The sequence below is a fragment of the Peromyscus californicus genome, unplaced genomic scaffold, assembly GCF_007827085.1.
Source record: "Peromyscus californicus insignis strain IS unplaced genomic scaffold, ASM782708v3 Scaffold_14__1_contigs__length_90479793_seg_2, whole genome shotgun sequence".
Taxonomy (NCBI): Eukaryota; Metazoa; Chordata; class Mammalia; order Rodentia; family Cricetidae; genus Peromyscus; species Peromyscus californicus.
The window spans coordinates 78,796,999-78,818,231 of NW_026294436.1; positions in this window are offsets into that span (position 1 = coordinate 78,796,999).

Here is a 21,233-nt window from a genome sequence, read left to right on the forward strand (position 1 = left end):
TTGGTGGTTCTGGGTTCTATAAGAAAGCAGACTGAGCAAGTCAAGGGAAACAAGCCAGTAAGCAACTCCCTTCCATGGCCTCTGCATCAGCTCCTGCCTCCAGGTTCCAACACTGCTTGAGTTCCTATTCTGACTTCCTCCAGTGATGGACTATGATCTGCAAGTATAAGCCAGATAAACCATTTCCTCCCCAACTTGCTTTTTGGCCATGGTGTTTCGTTGCAGCAATAGAAAGCCCAATGAAGACACTGAGAAGACTGAAGTTCAATTGTCTGGAGCAGTGGTTCTCAACCTTCCTAATGCTGCGACCCTATCATCCAGTTCCTCATGCTGTGGTGACCCTCAACCATAAAATTATTTCACTGCTACTTCATAACTATAATTTTGCTACTGTTATTAATTGTAATATGAATACCTGATATGCCAGATACCTGATACTTAACCCCCAAAGGGGTTATGACCCACATGTTGAGAACCACTAATAAAGGAATGATCAGTTTGACAATATTCCCCTGTATAGGCTTTTCTTTCTCCAGTTTTAACCCTCCACCCCCATTTCTAGATTCCCATTTCATGAGATTGCTTGCTAGAGAAAATGACCTGCATGCAGCTCTGACTCAATGACTTCTAAGGCACATTCTTATATTAGCAGGTGAAGCTGAGGAAATTCTGAGTCAGGATCAAAAGTTTTTAATAAGACAAAGCCTGATCTTAGACAAGAGTTACAAGCCATGCCTGGGAAAAAGCCTGTGGCATCTTTCACCACGACACCTGGCTCCTGGTGAGCCATAGGGCTCTGTAACACCCTAGGCTGTAGTCAATTCACTTGTGTGAATAAAAAAGGCAGTGAAGTGTAGCACTGGCATCATGCTAGTGTTGTAAACAGCTTATATGGGCATCATGAGGAAACTAAGCAGAACGCTTGTGATGTATCAATTCCTGAAATGAATTAATTGTAGTACTCTTATCCCGCCTTTTTTAAGAGTTAGGGAGAATTAGGCAGAGAAATAAGGCCACACTCCTCACATACCTTTCATTTAAAATGTATGATTTTGCTGAGGATATAGCTCAATAACAGTACTCTTGCTTAGCATCATGCACAAAACATTGGAAAAAGCATGATAATGTCTGGGGAAAGAGAGGTATTTAAGGATGCTAGAAAGGCCAGGCAACATAAGGCTGGTATAGAAACAGCTCAGCTTCCGTTCCCAGGACCATGCAGCCAAAGCCTTAACACCCCAGAACTGTAGTTGTCTTATCTGACATTTTGGGATAGTAATAATTTTATTCTCAGTGTTATAGGAATCATATAATAAAATGTATATAAACTCAAGTTAACAGACATGAACTGAGAACAATCTATATATCAGGACTTCCCTTGACACTTAGGATCAAGTGTTATGTGCCCTTGCTGCTGAAGAATTCCGGGGTGATGAAAACAGACAAGTTTATATGTGACTCCATAGAAGGCAAGTCATAAATGCTAAAATCAGAGGGATCCAGAGGGGAAACATTCAATAATCCTGTGTGGGAAATGATGAGCTGAAGTTTAAGCTAGAGGATTAGCTGTGTTCTTCAGGCACAGGAAGTAGTGAAATGAGAGAGAGCAGAGGAGACATTGCAAGAGAATGTGAGAGCACAGCTGAAGGCATGTGGTGTAAAAGTGAGAGACAGAGTTAAGGAAATAGGACGCTTGTTTGGGTCTTGTTAAATTCAGAGTCCCCTGGGCCAGTGTGTTATTATCCTGTAAGTTGCTGCAATTAGAAGTCGGAGACTTGGGTGAGAGAAGGGAACTAGACAGGCTTTGGACTAATTTGCATGCCTGCAATTGTTGATATGTGAGTGGAAACAGTGCTCAGGAGGCAGGTGTGTTGAGGGTAGACATAATTGGCTCAAGGACAGAAACCTGTAGAATAGCAATGTGTAATGGTTAGGGAAAAGAAGATGAACCTGCATGCTAATTTAAACTGTAGAATTGAGAAATCAAGACACAAAAACATAATAAATTATAAATTGGTTATGGATAGATAACCAGGCATAGATTTAAAAGTACAGGAAAATGTTTGGTGAGGTTCACATCAATGAGAAAAATGCAAAAAGATGTGTAGCTATTTATGAGGACTTCTTTGGGAAAAATTAGATCTATGATTCACATTATTTCTCATTTAAGTTCAGAATGGATTAGCTGGAGAGTTTGGAATACAAACCTCATCCTTAGAAGAGAGAACTATCAACTGGCATCTAATTCATGCCTACATAATCATTGAGTGAGAGACCAGCTGAGCTGTCCATGGAACCACTACAGAAAGTTACTGCATTTCCTCAAAGTGTGTTCGAGTCCCTAAAGAAGAACATAAAGGTCAAAGTGAGAATATAGTGCTATCTACAAAGTTATCCTAACCAAGAAGTTTGTGTTTATCAGTTTCCTATTCCTGTTTAAAAAAATAAATAAACACCCAAGGCTATCATTTTTGCAAGGAGGAAAGGGGCTGTTTTGTCTTTGAGCTCTGGAGGTTTCAGTTCATCATCTTTTGGCCCCATTGCTTTGGGTCCATGGGATCCATCCTGGCCAGAGCAAAGCTGCTCAGGATCACAGGAGAGAAACAACGGGCATGGAATTCCATAGTCCCCTTTGACTGCACACCACTAATGACGTAAAAACCTCCCACGATGAAGTCCCACTTCATCCTTCCACCTCTTGAAGCTACCAGATGAGGAACCAAGCCCTTAATGAATGGATCTTTTGGAAGCACTCCAGGTCCAAGTTAGAGCAAAGCCTTATGCTAGAGAATGTCATATGGAGGCTTCAGTCAGAGAGCCCCCACCCTAACTCTGCATTATGCCCATGAAGGAAGTACCAGCTTTAAATTTCTTCCAGACCTTGAGATAACAAAACCACTTTAAGAAAGGAGCAGACAGGAAACAACTTTTGCCCTCTTCTTCTTTCGCCACCCATAACTCAACCATGGCAGGTTTCAAAATGGCAATTAGGAACAGTAAGAAAATGGGCAGAAATCAACCCCACTTCTGCCCTTACTGGCACCTGCTTTTCTTCATGCTCTGTTGGGGTGCACAGACAGGAGGAGGAGTCTGTGCTTTTAAAGGGTTATCACTTCTCTTGAGAGTGAAATGCCAATTAATGGTTAATAATTTCTAATTTCCAAATCAGTTTCTATGGCTGATAGAATTCATTGGTTCTATCCAGTTCCCAAGAGTAACTGTCAGATACTTACCCAGGAATATGAGAAAGACATTTTCCAATGTCAAAATATAAATAGACAAAGAGATACTCCCCCCCACAAAGATTTATATTCCATAAGTTTCAAAATTCCAGGGAGAAACTAAGAAGCTAGGGAGGGGGCAGCCCACAAGGGTCAATTAGAGATGTAGAAAGAAAGCAAAGGAAGAATTTAAAAATAGAACTGGAACAAGACACAGATACTCCCCCTAACAGTGAGTCCAAGTGGGATTACCTATGAAGTCATAGTATCCCCCACTTCAAATCCATCAGTGACCAGAGGCTTTAATATATGCTGAAATGTGTGAAGAAATGAGCCCTTTCTAGGAGAGACTCTCCCAGTTGCTGTAAGTGCTGTAGTATGATGGAAAAAAAAAACTTATTATAATGAGAAGGCTTGTCTGACCCTTAATGAACTTTAACAGCTGCACATGGACTGGCATGATGGATCAGAGTCTTGATAATCTCATTCATGTAGTTTCCACACATGCAACACCTTCCCCACTCAATCTTTGATGAATGCATTGGGACAGTTTTCTAAAGCCTTGGGTTATGCAGAAGAGTGGAGAGGGATTTTTTACTCTGGTATGAAGGGTCTTTTCTAAGAGGAAAGTGGGATCTAAGGGGCATAGGACAGAAGAGATGATAATTGCATTGGGCCTTTGCCAAGTACAGTATAGTGGAAGTGTAGATAGGTCTGCAGGCTGGATAGATCTTCCAGGGCATAGGGAACTGAGATCAGAGCTCAGGAGCCAAGGAAACCCTCAAGTGACCATAAGAGTTATCAACCAGACTGTGAAGGAGAAAAATACTCTACACTGTGAGCATCAGGGAAATCTACAGATTTTCACAAGCACAGATCCTGATTCTTGCTCAAGGAAGAGACCTCATTTCATCTTCACAATAACTGACATTGTTGGGAAGTTTGATGAAACCGAAGTTGCCCCAAATACCAGATCCAGTTGACATGCATTCTAGATTCAATCCACATTTGAAATCTTATCTGCCTGGCACAGAAAGAGGTATTTTCTGGGGATAAATATAATTTACTTAATCTTTACTGTCTTTTTATACCTGATACCTTGAATACAATATGAACTTATAAAAATAAAAAGAAGCTTGAGAATGTGAACTATAAAAACCAAAAAAAACTATGAAAGTTCTATAAATTACCCAGCTGTAGAAATTAAAAGATGAGGGTTTTAAATGAGCCATTATAAAGATAAATGTTTCAGCAGATAGAATATAAAAAAGAACCACATAGAAATATTAGAAATGAGAAATACAATATCAGAAATAGATAATCTATTTAGTGATATGAAGACTAGTAAATAGTGGCCAACAATTTTTCAAAACCAACGAAAGACATCAACTCACAGAAACCCAAAGTTCAGCAAATCCCATGTAGAATAAACATGAAGTAAATGAAACAAATGAAAAATTATCAAATTTATGAACAGAATATATGATGGTGTCTTGGGCCAGCAAAGTGGCTCAACAAATAAAGGTGCTTGCATGGTAAGCCTCATGACCTGACTTTGACCCCTGGAATGCCCCCTCATGAAGATGGAAGGCAAGAGCCAGAAAAGTTGTCCTCTAATACACAGTCAATCTGGAACAAACAATGCTCACATAACACATTGAGAGTGCACACACTAAACAATGATAATTTTTAAAAAAATCTTAAAAGTAGTTAAATAAAAGTTATATGTTATATACTGTGGTGAAATGATAAGAATGATGGCTGACATCTTATCAGAAATAATGAAGAGTTCTTGTCTCAAAAAAACAGAACAATCAAACAAAAAAAAGTGACTAAGAAAACAAAGCAAAATCTTATCCTTTAATTCTTTAGTTTGTATCCAGTAAAATTATCTTTGTTATTTTTCCAGACAGTTACAAATAGATAATTACTCTGTAAAAAAGCTTAAACTACAGAATGGAAACAGGATGCTACCAGACTGAAACCTTGCTTCCCATGAAAGAAAAAAAAAACAAAACAAAAAACCAAAACAAACAAACAAAAACCAAAAACCAACAAACAAAGAGTTCATCTATAAGCACAAAAATCCTTTTATATTTAAATTCCCCTCAAAGGATTTTGACTATTAACACACACACACACACACACACACACACACACACACACACACACACACACAAAATGATGGCAATGTAGGATAGTGTGAAGAATTAACCACTGTCCTGTGTCCTGCAGGATCAGGGCCAAGAATTCCATTAGGATGCAGATGGTGCCAAGGATGCAATTTGTAAAGTCATAGTAGGACAGCCATGCCCGACAGAGACTCAGTGGTCAAGGAAGAGATAGAGAAAGTAAGTGTTTGTAGCTTGTTGGCATCTTGGTTCTTACTACTAATTAGGCGTTATAAACATAGAAGAGGAGAGGCAACAGGAAATTCTACAGCGTTGAGTTGGAAGTGGAGGATCTGGTATAAACTCATGGCACTGTGTCTCTCTAAAAATATATAGGAAGGTACAGGAATAGAAATAAATATGCCTATATACATACTTCATAGCTTTGCCCATTGGGAAGATATAAAAATCAATGGCACTTCAGGAACAATGGACACAGCTAGGTTTTGATTTTTAAGTGTCATTATTTAGGAAAATTAGGACTTTTAAAGGAAACATTTTATTCTGGAGTTGGGTCACAGGTTTATAACATCATTATATGATGGAACAGAAGCAGGTGTCAGACATAGATTGACCAAGACATGACAGGGATATGCAGGATGTGACAGGGATATGAGACTGCTACTTTAAATATCTACTGGCTAAATCAGAGATAATTTGAACATCAAAATAACTAATGGTTTATTATTAATTTCATAAAGAATCTATAATTCCATCCTAATACAAATGATGGAATAAAATAAAACATAAATATTTGAGTAGTTATAGGCATTTAAAAAACTCACTGTTTTACACACCATTTTGTCATGTGACACAGGCAAGAATCATCAATGAATTGTAGGATTAGCAAATTCCAATTTATGTAGAAGCAGTGTATTTCTGTACTAAGAACAGATCTCCCATACATTATTAATTAATAAGTAAAAATGCATGTTAATTAAGTTTGCTGTGGAGATACCTAGTAAAGTTCACTTTAACCAAAACACGCAAGTTAATAGCATCAATGTTAGAATGAGCAGTTATCCTGGATGTCTTTACATGGTTCATGGAGAAGAGTGTAGAATCGCTGTAAATATTACTGCAGGAAACATGCAACCAGAATACAAGTGTGAGGAAGCATACAGCCTCCTCCTGAGGGTCCCTCCTAGGTGACTGACTGCAGTGACAAGAGCATCTGTTGGCCTCTCTGCTCACATATTTTAGTTTGGTATAGAAATGGGAAGCTTCAGAGGGGTCAGGAAGATAAGAGATCAGGGATTTGGAGCAAGCAAGACTTTGAAAAAGCCCTTTTGCTCTTCATGCTTTTTTAACACCAATTAGGGACTTTCTTTTATGACTAGTGAGCTCTTCTTTTAGGACAAAAGACCCATAGGAAAGTAAAAACCCCTATTATTACCTTAGTAGAAATTTCTTTAATTATATAAGTTCTTTCTTTGAACACTATCAGAATCTTAATTTGAATGAGTTGAATTTCCTTCTTTTACCCTTTTAATTCAATTATTTTGGGGTATTGGTGGTGTGCTAGTTAGTTTTAACTGTCAATGTGACACACCTATAATCACCTGCAGTGAGACTTAATGAGATCTAGATCACATTGGCCTTCAGGCATGTCTGTGGAGGATTATTTTTATTTTTATTTTATGTAGAAAGATCCAACCCAATGTGAGCAGCACCATTCCCTAGAAAGAGGGTCCTAAACAGTGTATAAGTAGAGACAGCTATTGTACTCTAGTTTTATGTCAACTTGACACAAGCTAGAGTCATTTGGTAAGGGTGAACATCAATTGAGAAAATGCCCCTACTTTATTGGCCTGCAGGCAAGTCTGTGGTACAATTTCTTGATTAGTGATTGGTATGGGAGGGCCCAACTCACTATGAGTGCTAGCCCTGGACTGGTGGTCTTAAGTATTAAGAAAGCAGGTTGAGTAAACCATGAGGAGCAAGCCAGTAAGCAACATTCCTCCATGGCCTCTGCTTCAACTCCTGCCTTGAGTTACTGCTGTGTCTTGACTTCCTGCCCTGATTTTCCTTCATGATGGACTGTGATGTGAAGTTATAAGACAAATAAGCCCTTTCATTTCCAAGTTGCTTTTGGTTATGATGCTATATCACAGCCATAGAATGCCTAACTAAAATAGCTAGCAAGAAAGCATTGTGAATTCATTCATTTCTCTCTTCTCTTGACTGTAGTTGTGATGTGAGTAGCTGCTTTGAGTTCTTGCCTCAATCTCTGTCCAACTATGGACTGTAACATGGAGCTGAATAAAAAAATCCCCTTCCCACAAGTTGACTTTTGTTGGAATATTTTATCACAGCAACATAAATGAAATAAGAACAGGTAGGAACTTGGAGCATGTGGTACTTAGGCAGATCCATTTACAATGGAGGAAGGTCAAGGGCACCCCATAGAGTTGGAGCCCTGCAGAAGAGAGCAACAAGATGGCAGTTGAAGATGGAAGAAAAGAAGCCCAACCAAAATTTTTTCTGTCCTTTCCCACCCTTGTCTTAGCTATCTGCCTTCACATCCTGAAAATTCACCCAAATGGCCACTGTTCTGTGGGAGAAAGGTAATTGTAAACCCTTAGAATAGAACTAATGGCCAGTCAGGAAGGTTTCAAGGGAATAATGGTGAAACTTGTGCAGTCATCCATCCCATCGGAGTGCTGACTAAAACTATAATCATCTGGGTGGAGTTGCAGCCCTATAGATGAATGGGGCTGGAAATGTCACTGGGGTTCCAGAAAGCTTAGATAAAAGGCCATAAGGCTTGCTGTTCTGTTGCTTCAGAAACATAATTCACTGAGCTGTCTATCATCCCAAGGCCAGGCCTGAAACAGTAGCTGTCCTAGAATGTGGACTTGGACATTGAATTATCAGAAAAGTGGGAAAACAAAACAAAGCAACACTGGGCTCTATAGTCACTTAGTCATGACTCTGTAGCCAGGAAGAGAAGAGACGAGACGGCTTTTTAATCTAACAAAGACAAGAATGGGAAGCAAAAAAAAAAAGTCAGAAGGCTTCTCTCTGTCTGTGCATCTTTTAACTCCATTGTCTTCTCAGATCCAAGGAAGAGACTCATCTTGGTGCTGCTGCACTCTGGTGGGTTATCTGCAGACCCATCATCTGCATTGATCAGCGTGATTAAAAGGACAGAAACCCATAGTCAGATTTGATGGCATTTGCTAAATGAGAATGTCACAGACACCTTTGTGCTAAAGAGATTCACGTTGAGATCAGAGGGCTAGAGAATAAATTCAATCATCACTTGGGCCTGGGTCAGGGCAACCAGCTCATCAGTTTGCTCAGGACATTCTTGGCTCAAGCATCATGTTATCAATACCTCCTTCATCCCAGACAAATCTGGAGAGTTGGTAATTCTCCCAGCAGGCCAGCCTCAGTGATTTGGAAAGCCCCTCCAGTCTTCAATTCCCTTTATAATGAGGCTTGTAAACATAAGGCAATGTTGCTTTCATAAGATGGCTTGAAAGGAGAAAATAATGATGGTGGTGCTACAGGGTGTGGAGGGCAGAGTACTGGCCTGGGAATTGGTGGATCTGCCAATAAACAACTCTGTGACCTTGGGGAAAACCTTTCCTCTTTTAGTCTTTTATTTTTCCCCAAACGGAAGGAATTCATACGATGTTTTATAAGACTCCTTCCAACTCTACCATTCTATGACTGTTTCCAGTGAATTTAAAGTGTGTCCTGTGAGCCTTGAGAACAGGTACTTGCATACCAATTCTCCCCATACCTGAGTGCATCAGGGGAGGGTGGGGAAATCGAGTAGCTACCAAGAAAAATAGAGTGTGGGAAAAACAGAGGTCAGAGGGTCTATTACAAATCTATTCATTTATCATTGCAAAAAAAAAATGCCTTTTAGGTGCATAAAGCCCAAATTCCATCTTTATACCTTCATGCTAGAAAGGAGTAGAAACTTGGTCAAGGTGATACAGGCCATGACTGGTGAAGGTCAGAAGCTGGGTCCATGTCTCGAGGGTGTGCTGGCTTCCTGCATGCCTGTGCAGCCTGTGACATGTCCTGTCTTTAATAAGGGGATTAATAGAATCTTTTTCTTTTCATCTTGAGCCTAAGAGACTACTAATGTCTAAAAAGGAAGCACAAGAGTCAGAGAATAATTTTCAGGCTTCAGTTCATCTACCAACTCATTGTCCAACCCTTGGCATTGTTGACAATATCAGACACGGGTTAAATACAGCAAGACGAAGTCAATGCTACACCTTAAAAATTAATTATTCAAGTATTCGGTCATTTCAGAGCAATGCACCATGAAATTATGTTATTCCCTGGAAGAACTTCCATAAAGTTTAACATGCCATGACACATTCTTTTCCACTGAGGTTTGTTAAAAACTGTGTACCATCTTTGGAGTCCAGGTTATGAGTGAACCTTGCTGCAAATGGTTCCAGACTTGTTAGAAGGGTGTTCAGAGCAGCAGATGCTTTGGGTGGCTGCTGAGGGACCTTTTCACCAAGCAGCTTCCGTGAATGCCTGGTATCCTTGGAGGCATGGGTAGAAGAAGTCATTAGTCTTGGTGCTTTTTACTGTTATTCGCACTGGGATAATGAGATTATTAGAATATTTTTTTCTCTAATGAGTATGAGACAGAATACCTTGGTCTCTAAATGATTTAGTCACAGAGGGAAACACATTACTCTTCTCCTGATTGCTGTCAAATGCTGGAAAATTGGAATATTATACTGATATTTATCGTGATGGGCAATATTTTTCCTGCCTTCTCAGTGTCAAATGAGATGGGAAAAATATTTGTCTGAGAGTGATCTCTTTTACAAGGTTTGTAGAAAGGAAGACAGATGGAGATCTGGGATAAAGAATGGGAGATGGAGGTTAGGAGGACGATAATTGGAGGATGAGTTTTTGCTGTTTGTTCTTTTTTCCTCTTTTGATAAAACTCTCTCCTTGTTTTCTTTTCCTACAGACTTCTCTTGTGTTAACTCACCAGTGTTTGGGCTAATTAGATGCTGTTTAGATTCACAATAGAAGGTTAATTTCAAGGGAAAATGGGCTGGTGTTGGTCTGAAGGTCATTAGGGGCATCTGGTTAATTTGTTTCTTGGGAAGGATGGCAGCCTGGGGAGAGAGAACTCCTTACAGGGCAAACAAGGTTTTTGTTCGCTCTTATTGTCGAGAACTTTTCACCTTATTCACCGGCAGTTTCCAGGACCTGCACAGACTAATTGGAGGCCCACTACACTGATGGTCAATCCAGGTCTTAGATGCCATGGCAGCTGCACTGGTCCTGCCCCACCTGCAAACTCCTCTCCCAAGAAAGTGATGAATAAATATAAAAGAAGGAAGGTGTCTTCCCTGCCATTTTTTTTGTGTGTGTGATGTCATCTTTTGCTATATCACCAGCAGAGAATTTTAGTGTTCTCAAATATTTTACTTTTCTTATTGCTGTGATAAAATACCAAAAGGAGCAACAGGGAGGAAGGATTTATTTTGGCTCATGGATGGAGGGGTACAGTCCATCATAGCAGGAAAGGAAAAAGATGTTGCAGGGTGGCTTATTCACATCTCACAAATCAGGAAGCGAGGAGCTAGCTGTGCCTGAGGCAGAACCAGACTGGTGACCCATTTCCTTCAGCAATTCTAACGTCAAAAGGTTCTACAATTTCCCACCACAGCACTACCAGGTGGGGATCAGGTGTTCAAACACATGGGTCTGTGGGGGACTGCTGTGGGATGTTCTGTATGGCAAATGTGTTGCTGATTAATCAATAAATAAAACACTGATTGGCCATTGGCTAGGCAGGAAGTGTAGGCGGGACAAGGAGGAGAATAAAGCTGGGAAGTGGAAGGCTGAGGCAGAGAGACACTGCCAGCCGCCACGATGACAAACAGCATGTGAAGATGCCGGTAAGCCACAAGCCATGTATAGATGAATGGAAATGGATTAATTTAAGCTGTAAGAACAGTTAGCAAGAAGCCTGCCACGGCCATACAGTTTGTAACCAATATAAATCTCTGTGTTTACTTGGTCGGGTTTGAGCGGCTGTGGGACTGGCAGGTGAGAGAGATTTGTCCTGACTGTGGGTCAGGCAGGAAAACTCCATCTACAGGGGACATTTCACATTTAAACTGCAATGTCAACATTGACACTAGGATTTAGACACTGTGTCTGTGACTTTCAGACGTCCTCTGCAGGATTCATTCTGAGGTCACCATTGTATATACAGACATTGATGCTCCAATCAATGAGGCCCTGATTCCATTAGTTGGGGAGATGATCTATTCATTTGCATTGTACCAGGATTGAGGCCTGCACACTTGAGGACTGACAAAATCCAACAGCTGTGTTACAGAAGAGGAGACGGTTTCCTAGGAAGGAAATTGACTTTCCTAAAACAACACAGCTGACAGGTAACAGGGTTATTACTTGATCCCAGAGCAGACTCTCATGGGTTTTACTTGATCCATGCTGGGCCCCATGCTGAGTCCTCAGTGAAGACATGGACAGCGCCTGCCTGTTTCCTTGAGTGATGCTCTGTCCTGTATACCATTAGTAACTAGTCATCCTTCTGCAACTGTGCACCCCCTTCTTGTGGTTAGCCACGAGGCTCTAAGGCATAAGCCAAAGAGCGGATTTTTTGTAAGACAGACACATAGACATGGATGTAAACCATGGTTCCCCTGGGAAAAGGAGAGACTTCAAACATAGAACACCCAAGAAGTAGACACTGAAGACCATGTGGGAATGAATGAGATGCATATTTATGGAGCACATATGAACATAGAAGTTTCTGGAAGAATTTGTATTTCAGTATTAAGTCATGTGTTATTTTGTATTCCAATGTCTTCTGAGATCAAGAAACTTATTATCCTATGGACCCCAGAGAAGAAACATTCCTTCCTGTCAGGCAAGAGGGCACTTAGTCCAGATGATGTTCAAACCATAGTACCTCCATGAAACTTTGCTATTCTTTTGAAAGTCTTATGTACCTCCGAGGTGATGATAATCACCCTGACTTGGTCCATTGGCATCTGTGGTTGTAAGTTAGTTTTGACTGAACTGAATATTGCTCAATGACATAAACCATGTATTTTGTTCATCTCTGTCCTACTACTGACGGTTTCTAGAAAGTCTCACCTGTAATTGACATCCAATCTATTTTCATTGATGTGATTCATGGTCAAAACAGAGAGGTGCACCCAGTGCATGATACATTCCTCTATGGATTCTGATAAAGTCCCTGGCTTCTGACTTTTGCCTTATTTTTTCCCTTCCTGGCTAGTCCCAGAAAAGTCACAAGTTTCTAGTTAGTGTTCACCTCTTTCTTTCTTTCTTTTTTTTTTTTTGCCTTTTCCATGTTTTTATTACTTTTCCTTGTTCAGGGTTATCAATAGGAACTTAGCCCTTTAGTGAGTCTCTGAAGTCTAAATATCCCTCATTTTCTCCTGCTTATACTTAGTGCAACACAGATTACTTAACCTCTGTTTATCAAGACCTGTATATTTTCCTGATATGAGCTAAGCAGTTCTGCAACAGGTAACAGCTGCTGTGCTGTGATTCAGTGTTGTTGGGGGTTTTTACTCTTTTGGGGGCCCAGCCACCCAGCTCCCAAATAAATCACGCACAGAGGCTTATTCTTAATTATGATTGCCTGGCCTTAGCTTGGCTTAGTTTCTAGCCAGCTTTCCTTAACTTATCCCACCTACCTTTTGCCTTTGGGCTTTTCCTATTCTCTTACCTCTGTAAATCTTACTCTTACTCCGTGGCTTGCTGTATAGCTGGGTGACTGGCCCCTGGAGTCTTCCTCCTTCTCTGGCTCCTAGATCTTTCCTCCTAGTTTTCTCCTTCTATATATACTCTCTGCCTGCCATCCCTGCCTATCCTTTCTCCTGACTTGTTATTTACCGTTCAGCTCTTTATTAGACCATCAGGTGTTTTAGACAGGCACAGTATCACAGCTTCACAGAATTAAACAAATGCAACATGAAAGTAACACACCTTAAAATAATATTCTACAACAATTCAGTTCAGTTCTGACACTTCCTGGGGTCTCATCAGATCCCACAGATTGAGGGAGAAGTTAAAGAGAAGTCATCTCAGGACAGAATGAACTGGCTTATTGAAACCATATGAGGAATGAAACCTCTGGAAGTGCCTTGGTACTTTTGCTATATGCAACCAGCCATAAAGATCCTTTCAGAGATGTTCTTCATGTGTGAAGGCTAGGAACCCTTGTTCTCCTGAGACTGGTCTCTGGCTGTGGTGAGCTGAATAAAGAAGCTTCAATGTGACCCTTAACTTTCTTTAGTTCCTGCATCCTGACAGATATCCCCTAGCAATGTCCCTGGAACTTCTCTCTAGAGTTTCACTTGACCTTTTTCAATGTACAAAGCAGAGATGCCTTACAATTGACCATTTTTTTTAGAGTCTACTCCCTTGGGAAAAGCTCACTCCTGTGATTTTTCTCTTTTAGATTGTCATTGGGAGTACAGGAGATGTCTATACTCATTCTCCTCTAGACATTAGCCTGATGATCTCCTATAGTGCCAACTACAGACTGGGTTCCCATGACTTTCTCCTTGGTTCCACTACTTTGCTCCAATGTTTCTTAGAGCTCAAGGAACCACATTATCTCTGTTTACTAGTTTGTTACCCAGGATACAGATAAGAGCCTGTGAACATAGTTTGTCTGGTAGAATGCTTGCCTAGTGAGCACAAATCCCTGTGTCCCATCTCCAGTACCACGTAAACTGGACGTAGTGGTGCACACCTGTGATCTAGCACTGGGTTGGTAGGGGCAGGAGGAACAGAAGATCAAAGTCATTCTCTGATACATAGCAAGTTCCACTCTGGGATACATTAGACCTAGTCTGACAAACAGAAATACAAAAACAAAGGCTAAAAAAATGGCCAGCCAAAGGAATAGATGCAAGGGCCGGGCAGGTAGACTGCAGCGGACTTCTGAGCTCTCCCTAGGTGTGCCTCTCTCTAGGTATCTTCAGCTATCCAGAAACTCATTAAACCCAGTGCTTCTGGATGTCCGTGGAGCTGCAGAATGAACATGGTGAACCATTTAACCTTCAGCCCTTCTGCTCTCTGCAGGGAGAGAGATGTAGCTCAATATCAAATCTCTGTAGTCAAGCTTAGGCCTTTCTGGTGACCAGTCCCATCCTAAGCTCCTAAGGGCTGCTGGCCATCCCATCAGCAAATGGTTGGCATATATAAGACACTGATATCACTCTGGAGACTCCAAGGGCTCAAGCTTTGGGCCAGGAAATGACAGGTTCAGGGAACCAACTATATATTTCCCACTGCCTCAGTAGTTAGTGGTCCCCATTACTGCTGAGGACCCTGGAGAAGCTGGGTACTCAAGTCTCATTTTTGCAACTGAATGCAAATGACTTCCTGGGAAGAGAGGGATAGGATATTCTAGTCATGCTCAGTTAGTTTCAAGATTGCTTGCATCTCACCCCTAGTAAAACCACTGATCTATAGCCTGTCAATGTATTGACAAGGTGGGAAGCAAGACTGTCCTGGGGTGCGGTGTGATCCAAGAAGGAGTGCTAATTGTTCCCTGACAGTTTATTTGCCAGGACATAATTGCTCTCTTTGGAATAAGTGTATGCCTGAATTTACTATGTGCTTGTGGCCTTGGGGGACAGACAGAGGGGCTGAGAACCAAATACCCATTCAGCAAAGATTTCCCAGATGGCAAAGGAGCGCTAGAGAAGGAGGATGGGGGAAGGAGGAGGAAGAGGAGGAGGAAACTGAGATTCTTATTCTACTCTTAGGGTTTTTCTGGAATTGATGGGGCCATGGGTAAGGTGTATGAGGAAATGTTTGTCTACATAGATGAAGAGTAGGAATCTTGTCCAGGGGAATCAGCATCAAGGTTCAGATGGGTGGTGAGCTTTCCCACCACACAGGTAGCAGCAAGCATGGATGTGTACAATGGGGATAGGGAATCCTTGGAGCTCATATGCTGCCTTTCCTCATTGGGTATCAACATGGAGACTGGGGAAGCCTGTGGTTTTTCCAGCTGAAGCATCTTGCACTGGTCAGTTTAGAGCTGGAGACCCCATGAACTCTGCTGGCTACAACCTTTAGCAGCCTGCCATGCAGGAGGCTGGGACTGGGCTGGGGCAAATTTTCTTACAGGACTGCTGGCTGAGGGATGGGCAGTGCACAGCTGACACAGGGAAAGGCTGAACATAGGAGGGATGGGTTTCCATCAAAGCAATTTGCCCAGCTTTTCTCTTTATTTCCTTATACATTTTTAAAGCAGACGTATTGCTAGTTAAAGTGCTGGCTGGACAAAGCTCACCCCTGCTGTGTATGCTGCTTTCTCTTTTCTGAATATCTGTGAAACTCTCTAGGCATTTTGTCTCTTGGACATGGACTGGCAGAGAAACTTAGATAGCGTGGATTCCCAGTTCACTTTCTGCAGGAGGCTTTGCTGGCTTGCTGGCAGCCCTGCCTGGCTAGCTCCAGCCCTGCAGGGCCGCGGCTGCAGGCTTGCAGCACCAGATGGAGAGAGGGAAGGCAGACCCAGTGAGAGTACCCAGGAGGAGTAGCAAAGGCCTAGGAAGAGGGAACATGTGCAAGGCTTTCTGGATATGAGCCCAGCCTGGAACAACTCCCCTGATTTGGGGAAAATAAAATCACAAATGAGAATAGCAGGGGGCCAAGAACCAGCTGGAGACAAAGGAGTGTTAGCTTCTGGTGGAGGCTGTAAGACCAGGAAGGCTCTGATGACATGCTCAAAAGTCTGGCCTGCCACGGACAGCTGCCATCCAAGCTTTGGACCTGGACTTTTGTCACAAGCCCAGCAAGCCCTGCCGTCTGCCTTATTTGAGATGAAGAAAGCCTGACAAGAAAAGAAAGCCCCAAGCTCTCTCCTGCTCCCCAATCTTGCAGCCTTCCAGGCACCACAGGCTACTTAGCCAGTAGGGCCAAGGTCCTGCTCCTTCCCCCTAGGTAGCTGACAGCAGGAGGAAGAAGAAGAAAAGGGGGAGATGGGGAGGACATGAGGAGAGGAAGGAGTTTTGAGCTGCTGATGAGGAGAGGGGCCAGAGGGGAAGGAGGAGGAAAGGGGGAAAAGGGTAGGTGAGGAGGAAGAGAATATGAGGAGGAGAGAAGGAGGAGGAGATGGAGAGGAGAGGAAGGAGAGACAAGCTTCTAAGGGTGAGAGAAATAAAAGGGGAAGGAGGAAGAGAGGAAATGGAAAGATGATGGAGAGGAGGAGGGTCAATAGTGTCCTGACAAGGAGGAGGTAGGAAGAAAAAAGTGGAAAGAAGGAAGAAGGGTAGTTAGGAGGTGAACAAAGATAAGGAAGGGGAGGGGAGGGGAGAGAGGGAAGGACAATGAGGTAGAAGAGGAGGAGGTAGCAGTCCAAGGTTTAGAGACCATGTAAGTTTCAGAACACAGTGGCTCCTCACCGATATCATCCCTGGGACACTAACTCCAGCAGCAGCTGAGACAGTCTGCAAAGGGCTCTGCAACTTTCACCCCAAGAAATGAAAATAGAACAGTAGCTTGGGGGGGGGGGGTTCCAGTCTTACCTGTTGGGCATATATCATTCTCTAGATCCATTCTTGAATGACTCATTATAGATATACTCTGAGATGACTGCTCATCCCTCAGGACTATAGGGCATGTCCGCAGTCAGGAATCCTTTCAGGTTTGCTACTTCATTGCTTAGCATGTGAAGAACCCTTAAACCTTAGCCTCTCAGGAACAGAAGAGCTGGACCTGAAATTTAGCTATTGCTTTGTGCTAACTGGTTATCATCTCTCTGACCTCAGGCTTCCAGAATATTTTCATACTTGAATAAAGGTGGGTGCATCTTGAACAAAGAACTCTTCCCAGTAAGGGAAGAGTGAGTCTGTCTCTGAAGTTCTGAAGTGTATTGTGTTACACACACACACACACACACACACACACACACACACACACACGAATAATTATACAGAATTACAAATATTCACATATTTTTTGCATTTCCAGGTATATTGTTCTCACTATTGTGGCTCATGACAACCTTCCAAGATACATAAGATTGAAATCCTAGTGTCATAGAAGTTAAGGAGCATGAGGTTGTAACATATAAGTTCACACGAATCCTGAATGACACAAGTGAGATTAACACCTAGTTCTCTCATCTAATATAGTATTTCATGTTTTTTCTATTATATGGTTCTGACTCTCAGGTATGAGTTGGGAGAATGGGAGCATGTGGGCCACTATTGCAATGTTGTTCTCTCTTCTTTCCAACAATGCACCAGGGGCTAATTTATCTGTGGTGGTTCTTGGATCAGTCATTCTAATTAGAGATTATGAATCCTCAGTGTTTACATTACAGAACCAGGATTTTAACAAAGATTTGCAGAACTCCATAGTCTTGGTCTGCCCATGACTCTGAGAGTGAGTGGACAGTGTAGTGCATCCAGGATAGAGAAGTCCCTGGGAATTCATAAGCTTTGCCACCAAGCAGATCTGGGTTTGAACTCTGTATCAGTGTCAGCTCTGATAACTGGGGCAAGGTCCCAGGAACCTCAATTTCTCAGCTGTGACAAGGACAGCAATAAGAGCCCTCTTCTTTGTGTTTATAATTTTGTCGGAAGAACTAAAGGTGGGTCCCCAGCACAGCTTCAGACATAGTAGTCACTAAATAGCATCTTCAGATGATCTGTGGATATTTCTGTTTACATTTAGGCTGTATTCTGTTTACATTGCCAAGGTGGATGTAATTTGCCAGGATTCACTTAAACCTAATGGCCCATGTGGGTCAAGATATTGTCCTTTCAACTATTGAACGTTGCCACCTAGAAGAGGACTTTTGGGGACAAAACTAAGACTTCAAGGGATGAGTGAGATTCCCTAAGGGCAGAAAGGACCTCCAAATTCTTGGTCGTCTATCTAGCCATACCTGACATCTCTCAGATTGTTGGTGCAGCACAGAAGAGCAGGGCATGGAGCCTCTTGTGCTCCTCCCATCCTGCCCTGCCCTGAGGAGACTGTGAGAGTCATGTTTTTCCCACCTGACCCCATCCTGTGAGCTTCAGCAGGTTTTCTTTGGCTTTTCCTTCTCCAGTGGACCAAAAGTGAAGAGTTGCTGCTGCTGTAGCTACTGGACTGGAAGAAATCCTCCCGACATCCTATGATGGTTGATTCTTACTGGAAATTTTACTGGGTTTGGAATCGCCCAGGAGATAGCCTCTGAGCTTTTCTGTTGAGGATTCACTAAGGAGGGAAGGCCTGCCATAAGAGTGGGGAGTCTGAAATAAAGAGTCTGTCTGCCTTTGCTTCTTCCTAATTGGGTATGCCTCCATATCCACTGATGGAAACGTCAGCTTCTTGGTCTTTCAGTGTGGGCTCCATGTGGTGACTCTCCGGATATCATCAGGCTTCCAGCACCAGCTTGTGTTCTCTTATCTTTTGAGTGTGCAAGCCACATTTGTAATCAGATGTTTCTTGTCCTGATTGCCTGCTTCCCATTCTGGTAGCTGCTTCCAAATTACCACACAGAGACTTAATATTACTTATAAATGCTCAGCCAATAGCTCAGGCTTATTATTAACTAGCTCTTACATTTTAAGTTAACCCATATTCCTTATTTACACTCTGGCATGTGGCAGTACTTTTATTAGCATGCCACATTCATCTCCTGCTCCTGCATCTGGCTGGTGACTCCTGACTCCACCCTTCTCCTTCCATCATCCTTAGTTTGGTCCCCCTGCCTATACCTCCTGCCTGGCTACTGGCCAGTCAGCATTTTATTAAACCAATTTGAGTGACAAATCTTTGCAGTGTACAAGAGGATCATTCCACAGCACATATTGCCATACTATGTAGCTCCTATGGTATAAGTCAAGACAGCATCCCCCTTATGTGTATATGTACATTCTGTTGGTGCTATTTACCCTCCTCTCACCCTAACCCAGATTTCATGTGCCTCTTTGTCATTAGCAGTGCTGTCAACATACTTTGGCAAAGACAGAGACAACACTTAGCTTACAGAGGAAGTCAGCACCCTACACCTTCTTTGCAGATGCTGTGCAAGGCTTATGACAATCCGACTCAGAATGATTTCTGTCTCTTTTTGTTACTTTGTACTTCAAATTATTCTTTTGCTTTTTCTGTCCTAAAAATAGAATAAAATGCTCAATTTTGTCCTCTGCTCTGACACAGCCACTGCATCTCTAGGCCTTATGTATTTTTTTTCCTCTGATGCATGTGGCATCTTAATAATCTTAACACTGGAGTGGAGAAACAGAATAGGAAACAGCATGACAAAATACTTTTGGGCCATGTTGGAATTAGTGATATTTTTCAAGAGTGATCAATTGCATGACTTAACTAAAGAGCTCAGATTATAAAGAAAAATATAATTAGAAGCAAGTGTGCCCAAGCAATGGGAGCTCCTCTGTCCATTTCTCCAGGTTCCTTCAGGATGTATGCAGCAAGACTCCACCTAAGTTCTTGACAGCAGAAGCAAGGTGACTCTGAGTATTGCCTGTGCTGAGTGGAAAGAACTCCTACAGGGAAGCAGCAAGCCAGCAACCATCTGATCTACCTCCCTCACCAGGCTGTTCACCAGGCCTTTTCCTCCTCTGTACAAGAGGGTTGCCAGGGTTTGGACAAGAAGTGTCTCCCACCACCTCATGCACTGAAAGTCCCCAACTGTGATGCTATTTTGGGAAGTTTTGAGGTTTTGGAAACTTTAGGAAGTAGTGGATCACTAGGGAGTTCCTTTGGTGGATGAACCATGTTCAGGATCCTCATTGTCTCTGCCTCTGTCTGTCTGTAGATGTTGCTGATTAGTCAATAAATAAAACACTGATTGGCCATTGGCTAGGCAGGAAGTGTAGGTGGGACAAGGAGGAGAATAAAGCTGGGAAGTGGAAGGCTGAGTCAGAGAGACACTGCCAACTGCCATGATGACAAACAGCATGTGAAAATGCCGGTAAGCCACGAGCCATGTGGCAAGGTATAGATTTATGGAAATGAATTAATTTAAGCTGTAAGAACAGTTAGCAAGAAGCCTGCCACGGTCATACAGTTTGTAACCAATGTAAGTCTCTGTGTTTACTTGGTCAGGTCTGAGTGGCTGTGGGACTGGCAGGTGAGAGAGATTTGTCCTGACTGTGGGCCAGGCAGGAAAACTCTAGCTACATCTGTCTGTCTTTCTCTCTTCCTCACTTCTTCTCTCCCTCTCTCCATCCCCACTCCACCTGGTCCACTACTAGGTTAATAGCTTCTTCCACATGCTACTGCCACTGTGATCTGCCTTAGGCTTTTGAACCCACAGGCTGAAACAAGCCCTTCCTCCAGTAAGTTGTTTGTGTTAGGTACTTTGCCTCAGTGACAGGAGGTCTGACTAGTGGAGTGCCTATCACACCAATCCTTCCTGCTTGCCTGTAAGCAATGGTGAAGCTATGGCAAACATTTGGATGTGGACTTGCTTTGAAAATTAGCAGCCCTCTACTCATTCACAGGGAGGTTTAGAATATTACTTCACTTAATCTGAGTCTTAGAGAACTGGTTAGGAGTTGACTTTCTGGAAATGGTATGAGGGTTATCAGTTCAAGGGTAAGGCACAAGCCGGGCGTGGGGCCCAATCGCTAATTTGGCTGTAGTGTGTGATATAGAAGTAGAAGCTGGAAGCATTATATCCAAAATGTGTACCTGGGCAGAACTTGGGGGCAGAGAAGTTTGGGTTTTCTTTCAAAGCAACCAACTAGTTCCAGCAGGAATGGCACAGTCCAGTTAGCCCTTCAGAAAGACAGTTCGAAGTATCTGTGCAGAGATCTTTGTTGGGGTTTGGGGGAGGACTGAATAGGAAGCTAAG